The sequence below is a fragment of the Tursiops truncatus genome, chromosome 13 (assembly GCF_011762595.2).
Source record: "Tursiops truncatus isolate mTurTru1 chromosome 13, mTurTru1.mat.Y, whole genome shotgun sequence".
In the NCBI taxonomy this organism is placed as follows: Eukaryota; Metazoa; Chordata; class Mammalia; order Artiodactyla; family Delphinidae; genus Tursiops; species Tursiops truncatus.
This window is the reverse complement of record NC_047046.1, coordinates 77,137,314-77,159,503: the sequence shown is the minus strand read 5'-3', so window position 1 is coordinate 77,159,503 and position 22,190 is coordinate 77,137,314. Positions and strand designations below refer to the sequence as shown.

Genomic DNA, 22,190 nt, shown 5'->3' with positions numbered 1-22,190 from the left:
AAAAAATGAAAGCCGAGCTAGAGAAGTTATCTTTAATAAAGTTAGGTTTCACAGTCCCCTGGGCTTTTTTTTTGTTGGATCTGAGTCTGATAGTGAGGCTTGGGAATATTTGGAAGGTTTAAATAATGATTAACTCAGGTAAGGGATAGGCTTTCCTCCTCTAATCTCCCCTAAAATCTGAATTTAACAAAATACAGGTTAAATACCATTCTATAGCCTTTTCTTTTGTAAGAGCTTTTATATAGAGATAAGCCTAATATTTTAAAATTAGTGAATTTAAACAACTTGTGAGTATTTTGTAATGTTCTAACTAGTGAAAAATATATGTTCTTCAAATTACACTTTAAAATTTGCAATGATTTAAGGCAATTTACTGATGGAATACATGAATACAAAAAGCTGGTACTATAAATATTTTTAAGTCTTCAGTTTAGGGTAGCAAATGACATAATGAAACACAAATTCTCCTAATAATCTAGGAAAATATTTTCTTTCAATATCTTCATACCACAAATATGCACATTATATATATGGGAGCTGTATATACATATATATATGAAAAAGTGTAAAATATGTATAGATATACACATGTATATATGTTATATATATACATTTTTGTGTGAGTATATGTATAGATACATACACACACGTATCAGTTGAGCTATATTTAAGAAACTATTATTTAGAAGACATAAAAAATACAAAAATACAAATAAATCTCTGGGGCTAATATCTTATACTTTTAAAGATAAAGGCCAAATTTTGACAAAGTTTTTAGGAATAGCATAATGCAGTATACATATATACCAATTTTCCTGCCAAATATTGACTTAAGAGGCAAAACTTATTCTCATTTTGCTGCAATAGCTCAAAATCTCATGGGGGATCCTCTTTTGGAAACACTTTCAGAGACATTTTACTGGTAATTTAAGAAAATCAATCTCAATTACTTTAAATTCATACCTAATTTTAAACTCCAAATGGATTTTCTCAATGTGATTGCTCACCTTGTTTGCCAGATTTAGATCCAAAAGGGTATTAAAAACAATTAAATTCTCCCCCAAAATATGAAATGTTGCTTCAACAATGAATATTCAAAAGCATGCTCTAAAATATCTGAAGGAAATTCTAGAAGAGTTCTAGTGTTTTTAAGATTAATATGCATTAACCTACAGATGACCACGAATTCTAGAATTTTTAATGTATATATTAAGATTCTATCATATTATTATTAAATTCCAGGCTGTACTATTTTACCATCGTATAAATATCAATGTTTAAATACATAAAGTCATTGCTCAGATGTCAAGCTGTCAAGTTAATGTTGAAAGTATTCTGGCCACCATTCACCATCACTGAATTATACATTATCCTGTCTTAATTGTAAGATATAGAGGCAAAACATAAAAAATATAAACATATTAAAAGGTAGCATGGTTATTTGTTGTTTTGTTTTTGCTCTTTTTTCTATTGAGGTGTAGGAGTTCCTTATGTTTTGAATATTAACCCCTTATCAGATATAGGATTTGAAAATATTTTCTCCCATTCTGTACATTGCCTTTTTAATTTTTTGATTGTTTCTTTTGCTGTGCAGAAGTGCTTTAGCTTGATATAGTCTCGATTTTCTATTTTTGCTTCTGTTGCTTGTACTTTTGGGGGCATATCCAAAAAATTATTGCCAAGACTAATGTCAAAGATATTTTTCCCTATGATTTCTTCTAGGAATTTTAGAGTTTCAGGTCTTATATTTAAATCTGCAATCTTTTTTGAGTTAGTTTTTGTGTATGGAATAAGATAAGCATTCAACTTCATTCTTTTGCACATTGACATCCAGTTTTCCTAACACCATTTGTTGAAAATAATTTTTTCTCCATTGTATATTTTTGACACGTTTGTTGAAGGTCAATTGATTATATATGCATGGGTTAATTTCTAGTATCTCTCTTCTGTTCCATTGGTCTATATGTCTGTCTTTATGCCAGTACTGTACCGTTTTAATTCCTGTATCTTTGCAATATATTTTGAAATTAGGAAGTGTGATGCTTCCAGCTTCTCAAGGTTGCTATGGCTATTCAGTGTCTTTTTTGCTTCCATGTGAATTTAGGATTTATTTTCTTTCTGTAAAAAATGCCATTGGGACTTTGATGGAGATATAGTTGAATATGCAGATTGCTTTGGGTACTATGGACATTTTAACTGTAGCAAGTCTTCTAATCTAAGAACATGGGTTGTCTTTCCATTTATTTATGTCTTCTTTAATTTATTTCATCAATGTTTTGTAGTTTTCAGAATGTACAAGTCTTTCATTTCCTTGGTTAAGTTCATTACTAAGTATTTTCTGATGCTATCATAAATGAGGCTGTTTTCTTAATTTTCTTTTTGGATAGTTCATTGTTAGTATATAGAGACACATCTAAATTTTGTTATGTCTATTTTGTATCCTGAAATTTTACTGAATTTGATTAAAAATGAGCAAAGTACTTGAATAGACATTTTTTCCAAAGGAGACGTACAAATGGCCAGATATATGAAAGGGTGCTCAACACCACTAATCATCAGGGAAATGCCAATCACAATGAGATATCACCTCACACCTGTTAGAATGGCTGTTAAAAAATATCACAAGGAAATCACATTTTCTGTGGGTCAGAAGTCTAGGCATGGCTTTGATGTGTCTCTGATTTAGGATGTATTGTAGACTGCAGTCAAGGTGTTGGCCGGGGCTACAGCCTCATGTCAAGGCTCTACTGAGAATGGATCTTTTCTAAGCTCAGATGCCTCTTGGCAGAGTTAGTTTTTTACATGATATTGGATGTACAGGCCTCAGTTCCTTGCTGCTTCTCAGCAGGAAGCTGCCCTCAGTTACTCATGATGTGGGCCTCTCCACAGAGCAGTTCCCAGTATAGTAGCTTGTTCCATCGAAGTCAGCAAGAGAGAGAATTACAAAATAGAGGGGATAATTTTATGTATTCTACCCTTCAGAAACAAGTCATAAGGTCCACCCACTATGACCTTGAGAAATGCATAATACTTAAAGATTTTTCTGAGGTGGACAGTGGTAAATTATGTAATGTGGTTATTCTATACTGTATTGTGAAATGTGTCAACATCTGAGAGATCTTCATAACTAAGTGAACCAATATTTTCCAAATGACCAATGCGGATACAGAAAACTTCTTATATGTCATCCATCACCCTAGCAGAAACCCTAACAGTTAAGAGGTTCTGAAGCTTAATATATGTATGTGTGTGTGTGTGTGTGTGTGTGTGTGTGTGTGTGTGTGTGTGTATACATATATATATATATATATATAGAGAGAGAGAGAGAGAGAGAGAGAGAGAGCCGAGAACAGTGCCAACAAAATTGGAATGTGGCCACTAAAGGATAGGTAAGTAGGGTTATCTACCAAGATACTTTATTATGCTTCTTAGAGTCTTGCTTGGGAGGGTATCATGCAGTTATGATAAATTTTCATTCTGATGTCAAATCTGTGAGTCAAAGGTTGGATGACATGGTCAACCACTTACATGATGCAGCAACATTAATTTAGGCACAAGAGATCAATAGATTCAAAATCTTGCCTCTAGCTCAACTTTCAAAAGGGGAGATATTTTTTAATGCTATGTTAGCTATAATAGTTTGAATGCCTGTTAAGCAGACATTATGTACAAGCATATTGATTTAGTTCTTACGCCAACCTGTGAGATGAATATTTATTCTTTTTAACAGACGGCTAACCTGATATTCAGAAAAACATATCTGTCTATACCAATGGGACTGAATTTCTTATTTAATATTATTAAATAGAGTCATTTAATCAAGTTTCTTCTAACATTTACCTAAACTTGTAGAACTTTATAAATGTTGCCAATGTCAACCAAATTTTTTGAATAACTCTGAATATAAAGTCCATAACAAATTTTAAGAAACCTTTGCTCAATGTACAAGAATTTAAGTTTTTCTGTAAGGCCTGTGTTGTATTTAGTGTTTGTGTGTGTGTTACATGTGTGCATATGTGTGGTTGTATAAAAGAAGAAAGAGTAGAACAATTTTATGATGTTCCCTGTGTTATGTCCTTTGTGTTACAGTACTTAATGTGTGCTGATCCGTCTCTTTCAGTCCTTTAGTTCTAATCAAGGTATTTTTCACAATGGATAATTAGCAGCCTATACAATATTGGCTAATGAAATTCTTTAGAGTTCCTGTTATTATATTGAAAATGGAATTCATTTTAAAAGATTATGCAAATTACTTTTATTTCATAGGATATTTTCCTTGATTTTTAGTAATTTCTATTGTTTCCATCAATATTGACAAAAGTGAGACCCAAGACCTTTTGGAGTCAAAAAAGCCTTTGATTTCTTCCAATAGAAAATACACAGTGAAGAAGGTTCTGGAAGTTGTTCCCAGGTACCATATACAAAAACTAATTTCTTTTTCTGGGAGTTGCAGTCTAGAATGAAATATCTTCAACAGTGAAAACCCTGATGGGGAAGGAGTGGATATATTAATGTGGCCTCTTAAATAGAGTATGCACTAAAGACTTGGTGATATCAAACTATGAGCAATTTGGCTGAATTATTTTGTGAAGGGTTTAGTACTGAATTTAGCCAATTAGGAGCTGGGAAAAAATCCTGAATTACATATCTCAAATATTCAATGCAACCTTAGGAATTAACTTACTGTTTATGAAGTCACAGCAGTACCTGGCCGAAGAGATGTTCCTTTGTTCTGAAATATAATAAAAGACAAATAGGTTTTTTCTTTATTTTAATCAATTTAGGTAAATGACTGACAATACTATTGTTCTAAAAGCACAGTTCAGTTGAAAGAAACACCAGATTGTCTCTAGATTATATTCTTCCCCAATGCTCAAATTGTCACTACTCTATTCATCTGGTATTTTACATGCCATATTGAAAGAATATGGAAGCAGTATAGGATTGCTGCAAGAATTATCCTAGAAAAACATAAAAGGTATCTTGATCATTGCAGGGGTCTTTATTCTTAATTTTAGATTCGGTAGGCATTGAAGGCCTTTGTGGAAGCTAGACATGTTTTCCTACCTTAGTTATTAAAACATTATGCCTATATTTGTCTAGGTTTATGTACATTTTAGGAATTTTTCTGCCACCCATCTGATAGCAAGGAATGGTATAGCAGATTTATTCCATTAATACTTAGGAGCTGGTTCAAATTTTGCTTAAAGAAGTTAACACTATTTTGAGATGCAACATAAGATAAGGTAAAAACCGTGGGCTCTAGTGTGGTAGGAAATAATTGTTTTTTAATCTCATATTTGCTAAACACTCTTACATTACATAACCATTCAGAGTCTTACTTTCCTTATCTTCATAATAGGCACTACTAATCCAGTTGTCCTAAGGCTGTTATGAAAATGGCAAAAAATAGATGACCGATAATGCTAATGTTTTGTGATATTTTCAAAATATTGATAAAGAAAAATCTTTTATGTTTGCTTATGTGCTGTTTTACCAACTAGTCAATAGAGATTATTTTGCATAGTCATTGGACAATTCAGCATTACTTAAGAAACATTCAAAAATGCACTTTAATATTTGAAATGAAGAACATAAATGTAACATATTAACATTATTAGAACAATAATTTCTATTTAAATGTATTAGGTAATTTTTCTTTGTGGAACTCTATACAGAGGGTTATAAAGTGAAAATCACCTGTTTTGTTTCAATTAGTCATTTGGAGAAAGCAAGGCAAGAAGGAAAGAATTCTCACTTTGCAACCAGACAACCAATGTTTTCAATTCTGTTTCTACTAGATACAAGTTTTTGTGCATGTGGGAATATTAGTTTATCTTTTAAACCTTAAAGTTAGTTTGGCCATCTGCAAAATGAAGCTATTGGTACATCAGTGTTCCTGTAAGGATTAATACAGAGTTTAAGAAACACCCAACACAGTAACTTGGCTCTTAGCAGAATCTAAACAAATATTAGTTTTCATTCTTCAAATTAAGGGAAACAAGACAAATTGGTATATTCTCCTATCTATATATAATTTTCATGCCTGAGGATTTTGTTCTTATTTTGATTAATATTTATGGAAGGATTCTTGAAGAATAAAATAAATCACATACCTACAGCAGTTATCAGACCAATGAAGCCCCAAATTCTTGTTTAATGAAAGTACCCAGACCACAGTAGACAATGGTTTTCATTCTATTTCAAAAACTAGATTATTACACAACACATTTCTAAATATGAAAAACTTTGAAAGAATACTACATAAACACAATTACAACATAATCACAACTAAAATCTTACCACGTCTATACAAGCATTCATGACTAACATCAATTACTCACTTTTTCTATAGCGTAGATCCACTGACTCCCTTGGCTAACTCTCAGAGACTGACAATGTAAAATTCACCTATGTTGTGGTCTTTCTTAGAATTATCTTAATGTTATCATTTATTTGAAGAAGGCAGCATATCATTATAGGTTAAAACCATGATGTGTTCATTTAAAGATCCTGCCTTAATACTGTTTATAGTTAACTGTTACAGAACTAAGTTTTATGTATTGATGAAAGTTCACTGGAACATTTGGAAAGAGCATGTGGCACTCAATGTGCTAAAATTGAAAACTACAAGTTAAGAAAATAAATAGAGATTCAATAATTCTTTTATCATACATGTTCTTTATAATAGTAACAGTATGGCAAAACATTTTAATTTGTATTCAATAAATATTTAAGAAGTAACTACCATGTATGATTTTTCATACATGGTTGTTTATAGGGAAAAACCAATGAATATGATCTTTTCCATTATGGAAAAGAGGTAATGGAGGAGACAGACGTTACACAAACAAATATATAAGCCTTCAATGCAAGTTATGGTAAGTACGATGAAGAATGGATTGTTTTGAGAGAATAGGAGAAAAATAATTGAAATTAGTGGGCTTAAGGAGAATCTCTCTGAGAAAGTGACATTGAGCTTTGAACATCCCTGAGCATACTGGAAGACCAAAGTGACTGAACAGAGCGATGATAAGTGGGGAGATAAGAGCGCATGTGAGATTATATCATGCAAGCAGTGTTCAGGAACTAATCTTTTATTCTAAGAGTAATGGACAAATGAAAGTTTCTAAGCAGGTGAGTGACATTTATCAATTAAAAATTTATTCATAACAAATGTACCTCTCACATAATAGGATAGATGCATTTCATCCAGTTCGAAATAAAGAAACTTTCTGAAAGTCAATATACACTTTTCACTGCTTTCCTTTATAAAACCAAACAGTTTCCTAAGAAGAGTTAATATGGTGAAAAGGTCTACTTGGTGCCAGGCATTTTCATACAGACTTAACTCCATTGTAATTTATTTTTCTTTCTCCATTATACACAACATTTTGAAATAATCTGATCCTTCACTTTTGGTCTTTCTAACATCAACCAAACTAAATATTGCATTGAGATTCCACAACTCTAAATTTGCAATACATGGAACATTATTATGTTTTCAATATCACAATATCTAACAGCATCTGCTTGTGGATACTCACTTCTTGAAACTTCCCTCCTCTAAGCAAAAATCCTCCCACTTCAGTATAAAGTGAATGATGCCTCATTTGAAATTATACTGAAAAAAAACTTTCAAATTGCTAACTAAAATTTTATATATTAAATGTACTCAGAATGAAGAATAACTATTTGAATATGCCTTGTCAGTAGCTGGTCATATAAATGGGGTAAATATTTATTGCAGTATAAATGATATATATTTTCCTTAAAATTCAGAATTGCATTAGCCAAATGAATTCACAATAAAAATTCCTATATATTTTTGCTTTGTCGATACCTCAAAAATAAATAAATAAATTGCAATGTATGCTGAGCAAATAAAATATGATCACCTTTTGGGGAATAATCTAGGGGTAGACAAATTTTTAAACAATGCAAACATTTCTAGAATCTGCTATGTCTATGTTTGACTCAACTGTCCTTCTGAGAAGAAGAGATCAGCCCTCACTGTTACAATTTCCTTACACAGGATGAGTTACTATCTGAGCCAAAAATTAATTTGCACCTTAAGAAATGTAAGCGAAGACAGAGTTACCCATCTGCCAGGTAAGAAACTGCTTCAAAATAGAATAAAAGTGTTAGCTTTCCTTAAAATTGAATTTACACCTTGCTTCAGTGGGGTGGATGATAGGTAATGACTTCGCTCTATTATGTGGTTTATAGTGTCTGCACAATTTTTCTGTACTTTCCCAAAGGATTCCATCTCCTATTTTTATGGACATACAGACAGATACCTGTAGGTGGAGTCAAATTCAGCACAAAAATAGCTCTTCAGGAGGCCAAAAGGTAATTTAATCACTTTATCTGTTTTATATTGGATGTTTTCAAATGACTGGCAAAACTGAAACGATTAGAGAACCATCTTTAAGTACCACCGTATAAGTGCTACCAAAGGTCACACTTTATCGTTGTTTTAGTACGCTGCTGATTTTGAACTGGCATGTCGGATCCAAAACAGTCTACTGCCCCTTTCTATAATTATTACTTTTCTTTGAGGTTTTGAGGTGGGGCTTAAATATGTGCTGGATTGAAGTTAAAAAATGTTCATCTAACTCAGTGGTTTGTATGCAGATCACTAGCTGTGCAGCACAGAATATGCTGGACTGTCATAAAAACAATGAATTTTAATTATGGGGGCACTGAGTTCATTAGGGTGCTGAGCAGAGTAAGTAATGGAATCACCAGGGAAGCTACTAGGCGGTAATTAAAATACTCAGGCCAGGAGCCTACTGAGCCTACAAACCAAACAGCATCCCCTGAACCTGAGTGCTAACAGTATCTGTACCCATTTTATTGCCTTGTCTGGAAATTTCTTAGATTATACTCGTCTTGTCCTATCTGAGGGTGTAACCACTCATTTATTCAAGGTATATTGGCATGTACTATGTGTTCAGGACACTGATAAAGGTGCCAGGGAAATAGTGACAATTTTTAAAAAATTCAATTCCAAGTTTAGAGCAAAAAAAGTTTAAAATGCGGGTCTAAATAGTGTTGCTAACATTTTTTATTCTGTTATATTTGGGATTTGGAAGGCAGAGAAGAAGGAAGGAGGAAGGAAGGAAGAAAGAAAGGGAAGGAGGGAGGAAGGGGAAAAATTGCATCTACCACAATCATCATCATTTTATAAAGTACTGGACATTTTAATGACCAAAACATGTTTAGGAGGACTTAAGATGAGAATGAATGATGGTGCATTTTATCTCCTAGTACTGCTTTATGGAAAATTCCTTAGATTGTCTTTATTTGTTCATTTATTTGTAAAAGAATAATAACTTCAACATAGATTCTGACCAGTGTGTAGACCAATATTTGTGAAACACCAGTCAAGAACAGAAAGAGAAAATAGTGACAAATGATAGATGTAAGAAGTTGGTTTGGGATCACACTGGCCAAACAATGACATGGTACAGAAAGTGAAAGATTTCCAGCAGAAAGTGGTAGAAGCTGTGACTTGAAGTTTGAGTAGGAGTTATGGTAGCTTGCATCGTCTAAATAGGTTATAAAAAGTAATGTGTACACAAGTGGCACAAGCAGCCAGGTGACCTCAGCTGAAGAAGACTTTAATCATCAAGTTAGCAGGATGACCTGTACTGTGGATACCAACCAGCCTCTTTCCCTAGCCATCCCTGTCATTGCTCAGTAGGCTCGTGAACAAAGAGGCCAGGGTAGCAGGAATGGAGGTTATCCACGGGCTCAGCAACACGGACTTCCACTCTCTAAGGCCAATGTGCTACAGCCACCACTGAGTGCCCTATCTGCCAGCAAGAGAGATCAACACTGACGTCCCCAATATTGCACCACTCCCCAGGGTGTTCAGCCAGTTACATGGTGGCAGACTGATTACATTGGACCGTTTCTATTATGGAAGAGACAACATTTTATTCTTACTGGAATATATTGATATTTATTCTGGATATAGATTTGCCTTCCCTACATACGATGTTTTGGATAAAATTTCCATCCATGGACTTTCAGAATGCTTTATCCACAGTCATGGTATTATACACAGTATTGCTTCTGATCAAGAAACTTATTTTCCAGCAAAAGAAGTGTGGCAGTGGGCCCTCGCTTATGGAATTCACGGGTCTTACCATGCTCCTTACCAACCTGAAGCAGCTGTTTTGATAAAATAATAGAGTGACCTTTTGAAGACTCAGTCATAGTGTCAGCTAGGTTGCAACACCTTGCAGAGCTGGAGCATCATTCTCCAAACGTCTTTATATGCTCTGAATCAGCTTCCAATATACAGTGCTACTTCTCCAATAGCCAGGATTCACAGGTCCAGAAATCAAGAGGTGAAATGGGAGTAGTACTACTCAATATTATCCCTAGTGACCCACTAACAAAATTTTTGTTCTCATGACTCACTGCTCTGCTGGCCTAGATGTCTTAGTTCCAGAGGGGATAACATTTCTATCAGGAGACACAACAATGATTCCATTGAACTGAAATGTAAGGGAATTATGATATGGGTTGGGGTGATTCATTCTGACTACCAAGGAGATATTAGACTACTACTCCACAGCAGAGGTAAGAGAGTATGTCTGGAATACAGGAGATTCCTTAGGATGTTCTTTTGTATTACCATGTCCTGTGATTAAGGTCAATGGAAAACTACAACAGTGCGATCCAGGCAGGACTACTAATGGCCCAGACCCTTCAGGAATACAAGTTTGGGTCACCCTACCAGGTAAAGAACAATGACCAGCGGAGGTGCTTGCTAAAGGCAAAGAGAATCCGAATGGGTAGTGGAGGAAGGTAAATGTAAATGTCAGCTATGACCACATAGTCAGTTAAAGAAACAAAAACTATAATTGTCATGAGTATTTCTTCCTTATTCTGCTATGAATACGTTTGTGTATGTACCTATCTGTATCTTTGTTTTCCTTCCTCTCTTATTTCTTTATCATATAACATAAGATGAACTGCTTTTATATCATAGTATTTAAGTTTTGTTAATTTTACATCAGAGCATTTAAGTTATGAGGTATCCAGGAGAAGAGTAAACGTCACTCAAGAACTTCGTCTCATCTTCTGGGGAAGGGATTAGTACATTTTCAGTTGTACACGAGAAAGTTGTATCGTGTTAGGTGGAATTATGACCTTGTCATTTTTATTCTTTGGAAATTAAGTAAGGTTAAGGAGATGCACATGTATATACATGTATCGACTAATAGGGGCTTAAGTGGACATCTGTTTAAGTTTAATATTATTTTAAAGACAAGATGTAGAAAAACAGGAGCAAAATAAATGCCTCAGTGAATATTATTAAAACAGGAATTTACCACATAGTTTTGAAAAGCTAAATAAGATACAAATAGTAGTTAACTGTAATAATACTAGGGTATAATTTTTTTGCAAATGGAAGATATCAAGCATTTAATTCTAGGGGTATAATATGCAATGTTCTCAAAAATGGAAGTAGAATTTAAACATTATATGCTCATTTTCTTTGCCCTAATCTAAAATAAACATCAGGGAAACAATCTTTCCTTGAAACGAAAACTTCCTGATAGAATTACAACGGTATTGTCTCATGTTTGCTCAAAAACAACAAAAAAAGAGAGAGACAGAAAAGAAACATGTCCAGGTACATGAAGAGAATACAAAGCCAGAGACTTAACATCAAAGAAGAATGATAAATAATATTACATCATGTTGAAGGGACATGTCGAGCAGAACAACAGGTCTGGATTTGAGTCAACGGACAACAGATTATGGAAACACATTAGAGGCAACCTTAGACCTCAAAACGAGGTTGCCCACATTCAACAGCATAGTATTTTGGATACAAAGGTCTTTAAAAATACAATATGTGCACAAGGCTTTAATTGCTTGAAAGTATTATTGTAAACCAAAGATTTTGAAAATTCCAACAGGTGTCCAAGGACTATACTGAATAAATCAGAAATACATGGGGGTTACAAGATGATTACTGTTATTTAAACACAGGAACAAAATAAATAACAGGTACCATTATGTTTCTACTTCTGCTTCTATGATTTAGAGAATTCTCTCATTAAGATTCTGTAACTCATAAAATCATAAACATACTGACCTTGAAGTTAAGTTAACTTGTTTGATTTCTCCTTTACATCATATAACTTGGGAAGATCAAAATTTTAATTGTTTTGTTTTTGTGAGCAAAGAGTTAGGAAAATCCTCTTTATATTATCTTACAGTTTGTCCTTTGCTCTGGGTGAAGAGAGATTAATTTTACATAGGGATGAACAGGGAAGATAGCTGGGACATTAAAAAGTGGTAAAAGTGATGCTATGAGGGTCTCTTTGCAAATAGGAAGCTCTCTTCGTGGACACAGCTCCTCACAGCCTTGACCAAGTTCCTGCTGAGAGGCCAGAGACTGAAAATACTTATTGTGTAACCAGGCGCCCTTAGAACAAATATAACTTTTGAGTGTTTCAATTGTTATTCTTCTCAAGTGCACATAAACCATTCTCTGACAGACCATATATGAACCCATAAAACAATCCTCAATAAATTTTAAAAGACTGAAATAATACAAAATATGTTCCTTGATCATAATAGAGTAAAATTAGAAATCAATAACAGAAGGAAATTTGAGAAATTCACAAATATGTGGAAGATAAACAACACTATTAAATAATGAAGCGGTCATAAAAGGAAGAAAGATTAGAAAATACATCAACGTGAACAAAACCAAAAATACAACATACCATAAACTTTCAAGATGTAGCTAACACATTACTTATGGGAAAATTTGTGAGTACATGTATATGTAAATGAAAAAAATGTTGAATTCATAATCTAACTATTAGATTACATCTTAGGAAACTAGAAATTAAAGAGCAAATTAAACCCAAAACAAGGAGAATGAAGAAAACAATAAAAATTAGAGCAGAAAAATAAGACAGAGAATAGAGAATCAATAATAAAACCAATAATTGGTTCTTTGAAAAGATAAAAAATTAACAAACATTTAGACTGATGAAATAAAAAAATGACTCAAGTTTACTAAAATCAGAAATAAAAGAGGGATTGTTACTAAAAATCTTACAGAAATTTTAGAAAAAGATAAAAAAGGTAAAATGCAAAAATGTATGCATGGCAACAATTTATACAACCTAGATTAAATTAACAAGTTCTTAGAAAGAAACAAACTACTGAAACTGATATCAAATAAATAGAAAGCTTGAATATATCTATAACAAGTAAAGAGATTGAACTAGTAATCAAAAAACTCCCACTTGTAAACTAAAATTCCTCTATAAAATCTATTAATTTAAAATACAGTATTTTTATTACTATATTGTATATTTGAAAGTCACCAAGATAGTAGATCTGAAAAGTTCTCATAATAAGGAAAAAAATTAAAATTTGAGAGGTGATGAATGTTAATTAAGTGTGATGATCATTTCATAATACATACGTATGTCAGATCATTATGTTGAACACTTTAAACTTATACAGTATTAAATGTTAGTTATATCTCAATTCTGGGGGAAAATTCTACTAGTTTAATTAACAATTAATAAAAGAGGGGAAGGAAACCTTGCCCAAAGAAAAATTCAGAACCAGATAGCATCACTGGTGAGATATACCAAACATTTAAGCAAGATATAATATAAATCCTTCACAAACTTTTCCAAACAGCAGAAGAGGAAATATTTTCTAACTCATTCTATGAGGCTAGTATTATCCTGATACCAAAATGAGACAAATACATCACAAGGAAAGAAAGGTACAGACCAAAATCCCTTACAAATATATACACAAAAATTCTCAAAAAATACTAACAGATAGATCTTGCAACACATTAAAAAAATATACACCATGTCCAAGTAGTATGTATCCCAGAAATGCAAGGTTAGTTCAGTGTACAAAAATCAATCAGGATAGTACATTCTACTCATATAATAAAGAAAAAAACACATGAATATTTCACTATATACATAATAAACATTAGACAAAATCTAAGCCTTTCATGATAAAACCAGTCAACAAAGTAGGAATGGAAGGGCACTTTCTCAATTTATGAAAAACCATAACCCATCAAACTCATCAAACTTCGTGGTAAAAAAATGAAAACTTCCCGTAAGACCAGGGACAAGACAAGGATATCTACTCTTACCACTTCTATTCTATACTGTATTGGAAGTTCTAGTCAGGGTAGTTATGAGAGAAAAATAAAAAAGAAACACCCAGATTGGAAAGAAAGAAGTAAAGCTACACCAATTACATGTCTACAGACTAATACCAAATACTCCGTAAATGAAATTGGAAAAACGATTATATTTACAATAACTTCAAAAAATACTTAAGAATAAATCTCACAAAAGAAATGTAAGAACATTCATTAAAGTTAATTTTAAAAGACCTCAGTGAATACAAAGACATCCCATATTCATGGATTGGAAATTTTAATATTCCTAAAATGGTAATACTTCATAAAGTGATATACAGATTCACTTTAATCCCTATATCCCTATAAAAAATCAAGCTTGCTCTTTTGCAGAAATTACAAAATTCATATAGATCCAAAATTCACGTGGAAATTAAAGGACCCTGACTAATAAAAGCAATATTCTCCTCAGCTATAGGGGGAAAAAGACAAGGAAGACAGGAACCTGGAGAATAACGCAGAAGTGGGGCACAACCAAGGAACGTCCCCACTCCCCAGGTAGGATATCATTGCAGTGTCTGTCCAGAGGATTTCAGATAGCTGTGGACTGATGACTACTGTGTTGGTGGGGTTTTTCCTCATCTTTCATTCTTCTTTTATTCTAAATGGGAGTTTGGGCTGCTGTTATACTATCCTTTGTACTGCATATTTAATATGTGTTATGGTTCAAACACAAAAGCATCAGCTATGTCTGGACATGATGGGAAGGAGTGTGTGTCACCTGGAAACCCTGGATTTAAAGCTAAAGTGACTGCCTAAAGCTAGATATTAGACTTTGTGATGTGTCCCTTTGCAAGGAATGAGCACATTCTGTGTGATAAAGAATGAAATCAATTATTGACAGATGAGGCAGACGCTTGCAGGATAAATGTTGTGTTTTATCAACCCCACATTTTCTTTTTTCTGGGTGCATATACTGTCTTTTCCATGCTGCCTTGCAGTTAAGACCATGTGACTGTGCTCTGACCAATGGAATATGGGTGGAATATGAATGATGTCTGCATGCCTAGAACACAAAACCTGAAAAGTCCCCCACAGCTTTTCCCTTTCCCTTACCTCCCGGCTGGATTCAAAGGAATCTGGGTGGGAGTCTGAGTCCAAAGCTTTGGAGAATCCACATATTTGATGGAGCCTGAATAAGAGCACACTGCAGAACCTCCTGTGCCATGTGAGAGCAATAAAGCTGTAATACTTTAAGTAACTGAGATCTTGGGGTGTTTGTGTTGTTACCGTAGTTAACCAGATGGTATGGGATGCTCCAGCTTCATCCCTTCCATTTCCTTTCTTCCTCACAGGATTCCTCTGGGGATTCTTTATGACTATTGATCTATTTCAAGTGTCCTCCCTCTTCACTTTTCACTGGTGCTTAGGAGGGAAATGTGAAATTTCTGGAGAAATATTTTCACATGAGGAGACAGAGAACTCATGTCTGTGTTGTCACTGGGCTCTGGATCCTGTAGTAGAATCGACTTAAGTAGAGACTAATACAGCTGTGGGAATTGCAAATATAAGAAATGAGGAAGAAAATGGCTTGCAGTTTTTAGGGTAAGGCAATGGTAGTGGTAATAGGAACACATAGGCAGCTGGAGTAAGATGCCAGATCATTTTGTTTCCCAGACAGTAACCAGGAGAGGCTTGCATAGAGGGTACATAGACTTAATTGTTCTCCACTGAGCCAGTGGAGGAGAGTAGGGAATGGCTCTCCTGATTCTATCGGTACCACACTGGGATTACGGCCACTCCATGTCCTCTCAGGGATCTGAGAACACTCCTGTTTTACTCTCTTTGATTAAAACCATAGGTGATCTATGGACAGAAAGCGTCCTCGCAGTATCTCTGCCAGTTCCCTGGCGGGCAGAGGTGTGGAGCTCACCATCGAGTCCCCACCCATACTGGCGGCTGAGCCCATTTCTCAGATGCCCAGTGCTCCTGACAGGATCCTTAACTCCGCTTCACCCCGTGGCATTTGTGTGTGTGCGCGCGTGTGTGTATATATGTGCACGCGCGTGCACGCACTCTTGTGGCCTTTATTATAAGCCTCTAATCCACAAGTTGTTTTTAAAGAAAATACTGTTGAGCACCATCTGTATATCCGGAACTTTCCTAGGGGCTGGGGCTGCAACAGTAAACAAAATAGGAAAGAAGCATGCCCTGATAGTGTTTACATTCTAGTGAGAAAACTGGAATTAGAATTCATGCCACACTCTCTGTTTCTGTTCTGCCCTATCCCTGATATTCCTGAGTTACCCATATCCCCAATAAATGATTTTTTCTATATCCACATACTATATTAATATTAATGTTTTTTTAACTACTGACATATAATGCCAGCATGCAATCTGGGCATTCATCTGTGTGAACTTTTCATGTTATGTCAGGTTAATCATTCAAAATTCTGACTGGCATTTTATGGATATAGAATAAGGGAACAGACAGCACATGCACAGATTTTTTACTCTACTGTGCTAATCATTGGCCAGATTCACGTTATTTAGTGATCTACAGGCACTTAGAATCTATGTAGAAATGTAAGATCTTTTTCCCTGAGTAACTCTTTTATAACAGGAGGGGCAAACAGGTAAAAGTTGTCTGAGGCGGTGCTGTAACAGTTACTATATTTGAAATCTTCAACAAAGTTCTTAGTTTTCAAAAGTGATATATACCATGCACAAATATTATATAGCCTAGAAGCTAACTTTAAATTACTTGAAATAAGATAAATTTTTAAAACTGATTTTTAATTTAGGACTTAAATAATACTTTGGTGGTTAAAATACTTAAAATAATTTTATCTAAATTCTTTTGTAGAAGGAAATAAGAGAAGAAAAAGGGGACAATTACATTCAGTTTTCTCTTTGTACTTCTCTCTCGAGGAATAAAATGTCATAGTATACGAAAAGTCTTAGTATTTTTACCACACTGTGACTACGAAATTTTTTAGATTGATGTATTTCATTGTATGAAAGACTGAATCAAAATTTTGGTGACATATCAAGGGTTATTAGTTAAAGATGGCCATTCTTCCTTGTACTTTTGCCCTTTATCCTACACTTTATGCTACTGTGCTCCATAGAAAACACATATTCATTTCTTTAGCTGCATACAAATACCCTCTTAAATTCCTATCCAATAGCTAGATTTTCCATACAAGTTTCACAATAAAAGTGTAGAAATAATTTATCAATCCTGGAGGCTAATACTGAATACTTTGTTCAATAAGACAGAAACACTGCATTGTTTTCAAGTGCTGGCAACTTTCTTGTATCAACCGTAAGTGCCACAGTTGGGTTTCTGATTCTGTCCTCTAAAATTCAGTAGCCTGTGCTGAAATACATCTGACTTTATTGCATCTGGTCATATTTTTCCACCATCATTAATCCAGTCATTATCAGCTCCTGCTGTGTCCAAACCACCTGTTTGCTCCATCTCTGCTTTCTCTGTATCAGTTGCTTGCATCCTTTCTTTGCATGGTTTTACATCTACTTCTTCATTAGGTACAGATAAAGATTGTTGCTTCCAGTCTGCCAAAAATGTATTGGAACCTCCACTTCATTTTTCTTGTCATAATCTTGCTTTACATAAAAATGAATGAAACCTTTAGTCCTTTCATGCAGTTGTAAAGCCTAGTGACAGCTTTGTAAACTAAATATTTAGAGGAATGCAGTTGGTCCAAAGTGAGTGCAGATCTGGATATAACATGGTACCTTAAGCAAGAGATGGATATTTTGAAACTCCTGAAGTAGATTACTTAGACTGATATAAATGTTTTCATAAATGATTACAAGCACTATTGAGATAAAGTGTACACCTTTGTTATATTAATTAACCATCTCTAAAACACCACAACATATCTTTGAGGTCTAATCAATTTTTTGTGTAAGAAGGAGAGACAGACAGAGAGAGATGCCTTGGATTAAATATTTTTCAAGTATATCATTGAATACTTCACTAAGCACATTTTACTTAATCATCTGAAAAGAAGCTATATTGCTTCATTATATCATATATTTATATATATATTTAAAATATTCTAGGTAAAGAGCAGTAGTTTCACTTGAACCTGCAGAATCATGATTGCCTTTAGCTCAAAATAATCCTCATGCAAAAAGAAAAAATAATCCTCATGTCACATTTTGGGGAGGCCCATTCTGAACCCCTCTATGTGCTACTTCAGGCCTACATTGTAAATATCTATCTCCTACAGGTGGCAGAAAATTATTCCAAGAAACAGTAACTGAAAACTTCCCTAACCTGGGGAGGGAAACAAACATCCAGGTCCAGGAAGCACAGAGAGTCCCAAACAAGATGAACCCAAAGAGTTCTGTACCAAGACACATTATACCTAAAATGGCAAGAATTAAAGTTAAAGAATCTTAAAAGCAACAAGAGAAAAGCAACTAGTTACATGGAACAGAACTTCCATAAAACAATCAGCTGACTTTTCAGCAGAAACTTTGCAGGCCAGAAGGTAGCAGCGTGATATATTCTATTTGTCAAGAATATTATATTTGTCAAGGCTATCATTCAGATTTGAAGGAGTGATAGACTTTTACACATAAGCGAAAGCAAAAAAGAGTTCATCAGGGCTTCCCTGGTGGTGCAGTGGTTGAGAATCTGCCTGCTAATGCAGGGTACACGGGTTCGAGCCTTGGTCTGGGAGGATCCCACATGCCACGGAGCAACTAGGCCCGTGAGCCACAACTACTGAGCCTGCGCGTCTGGAGCCTGTGCTCCGCAACAAGAGAGGCCGTGATAGTGAGAGGCCCGCACACGGCGATGAAGAGTAGCCCCCACTTGCCACACTAGAGAAAGCCCTCGCACAGAAACGAAGACCCAACACAGCAAAAATAAATAAATTAATTAATAAACTCCTACCCCCAACATCTTCTTTAAAAAAAAAAAAAAAAAGAGTTCATCACCACTAACCTAGCCTTACATGAAGGGCGGGGCTGGGGGGTGGTTCAAGGCAACTCTTACACAGGAGATTCAGGGAGTAGAAGTGTAATTGGTTTAGAGAGGCATGGCACATCTTTGCAATATATGGGGAAAATTCTGTCACTCCTTTAATGTGCTGTTTATACAGTAATTCCCTTTTCCCTTCCTGGTGAGTTTCACCTACTGACAACTGGCCAGGTTTCATAATTTTTCAGTTACCTACACTTCCTATTATAATCTCATTTCAGTATTTAATCCTTACTCTTTATTTTATTTTCTTTATTTCCCTTTTATTTCATTCTACCCAATACTCCTTTATTAAAAACTATTTGAATATTTAATAAATGCACACAGAGAATATAAATGAGTGGGAAAATAATGCAAATACTCCTGTGATCATCCTCAAATACACATACATAGGTTTAATCACACTTAAATACATAGAACTATGCCAATCTCCTAGGCGCCCTCTGACCCCGGGTCCTCACTGTTCCCCTCCCCTAACATCTCATTCCTTGGAAGTAAGTCATTTCTCGAATTTTGTATGTAACTGCTCCTCATTGCTTTCACTAGATTTACCACATACGTGCACATTCCCCAAACAACATATTGCTTCCCTTTTGCAGGCTTTAAGCTTTTATATAAATTGTACCACAGTATAGTTTTTTTGCAGTTTTCTTTTTTTTTCCACTCAGTGGAATATTTGTGAAGTTAATCCATTGTTGGGCAACTTATTCACTTTCACCGTTGTGTTGTATTTCATCCTTCCCCTGGGCTGTGGATTTCAGGCTTTTTTCAAGCATCATCAGGTGAAGCAATATATTTTACATTTTACATTAGTAAGGTGATGCTTTAAGATCATGTGAATATTCTGTTATACCCTTTAACCTTGGTAATGCTTTGATTTTACTTTTAATATTTTTGTGTTCTAAATTTTAGTTTATTCTCATTAAAATAAAGATTGCTAAATTCTTTTCAAACCCATCAAGACTTTTCTTTTAATGGGATATTTATTTGAGGGTTTATGACACATTTAGATTTATTTCTGCTAACAACTTCTGAGCTTCACTTATGCAGCCTTTCTTCTTCTTTTACAATAATTCATATTTTTTCTTCTAGTTTTTCTAACTTTTTCCTTTACATTATTGAAGTAGTACTCTGTTTCTCTCTTCAGAGGGTTTTCCAGCTCTTTCAATATTCACACTTAAAGTCTAAATTAGTAAATATATTTTTATCGTTCTTTTGAACGTATTAATACTAGAAACACTAACAGCGATTAACCTTCCCAATTTATAGTATGTTTTGTCTAAAGTTTTTAGTCTACACTCACAAATTAGACACTGATATTGTTGTTTGTTGAATGAGTGTTTACTCATGTGTTTTTCAGAATCTTCAATTATCATTCCCTTTTGCAACTCAGACACTCTTAAGATCATTTTGCTTCTTTGCAAAGTAATTCCTTTAGAAATTTTGATTATGCAATGTGTGGCAAAATCTCCAAGGATTTGTTTGTGTGGGAAAAGTATTATTTCACTTTTTTTTTCATAAAAATGTCCAAGGTACCAAATTCTAGGCTATTAGCTATTTTTTAAATAAGATACTAAAGGTATCTTTACTGACTTAGAGCTTTCCATTAATTGTTCTTATACTCTAAGTGAATGCTCCTTTCTTCCTAGCTGTCAGTTTTATTAAACTTTTTATTTTGAAATAATTTTAAGTTAACATGCAATTGTAAGAAATAATACAAAGAGATCTTGTGTACACTTTATCCAGTTTCCCCATTGGTAACAACTTGAAAATCTGTAATACAATATCATAACTAGGAAAGTGACATTGACATAATTAACCAATCTTGTTCAGATTTCCTTGGTTTTACATGTACTCATCTATGTGCTTGCACATGTGTGCACGTGTGTGTCTATGCTTAGTTCTATGCATTTCTATCAGAGGTGTAGACTGGTATATCCAACATCAGAGTTCTGTCACAACAAAGATCCCTTGTATTGCCCTTTTATAAACATAACCATATCCTTCCGACCCTCTCCCCATCTTGACCTTCCTGTCTTGATTCACTGACTAATAGTAATTTGTTCTCAATCTCTATTTTCTTCAATTAAAAAAATGTTAGGCAAAAGAATTATATACAGGGAATCACACAGTATGTAACCCCTTGGGATTGACTTTCATCACTCAGCATAATCCTCCTGAGATTCATGGAAGTCATTGTGTGTATTAGTTGTTTGCATCTTTTTTTTTTTTTTTTTTTTTTGCGATATGTGGGCCTCTCACTGTTGTGGCCTCTCTCGTTGCGGAGCACAGGCTCCGGACGCGCAGGCTCAGCGGCCATGGCTCACGGGCCTAGCCGCTCCGCAGCATGTGGGATCTTCCTAGACCAGGGCACGAACCCGTGTCCCCTGCATCGGCAGGTGGACTCTCAACCACTGTGCCACCAGGGAAGCCCAAAATCCATTAATTCTTATACTACTTCTGAAATCATACAAATTCGGGTTTACAAGGGTTAACTGTAAAGGGTTAATTGCATCTTTTCTTTAAAACTGGGACTCCCTCTAGGCTGTAAACTGCAATTTTGAAGCATAGGGCAGGCATCCTTCCTATTTTTAGGTGTGTTGAATGAATTATATAAATTAACCATGAAATGAGCTGAGAAGGGTGTTTGACCCATCTGAAGTAGCTACTGAGTACTACTTTTTTGCTCAGTCATTCATATACTCCATTCCATTTGATTCTCACTACAGAAATGTGATTTGTCAACATTTGCAGATAAGGAAACAAAGCTTCAGTAGTTTTCACTAGTATTATAGGGGTTAAATGGTTAGATCTGGGTTATGAGCCCAGATCTAATATCAAGACCAGTTTCCTTTAACTTCTCTACTATTCCTCCAGCTATCACTCAGTTTGGGGGTACTGCTTCTAGAAAACACTTTCAAATGTGTCTGCTTGACTTCTGAAACCTTTGCCCATAGCGCTGTTATTGGACTGCAGCATTACAAACTGAACTATAATTATC

The 22,190-nt window shown here is 34.6% G+C and overlaps 2 pseudogenes; one reads left to right on the top strand and one right to left on the bottom strand.

Annotated features, from left to right (window-relative positions):
* The window catches only part of LOC101334140 (tyrosine--tRNA ligase, mitochondrial pseudogene), a 307,010-nt pseudogene that overhangs the window by 131,622 nt on the left and 153,198 nt on the right, over window positions 1-22,190 (bottom strand).
* Window positions 1-22,190, top strand: part of LOC101333849 (serine/threonine-protein phosphatase 2A 56 kDa regulatory subunit gamma isoform-like) — a 146,636-nt pseudogene that overhangs the window by 57,412 nt on the left and 67,034 nt on the right.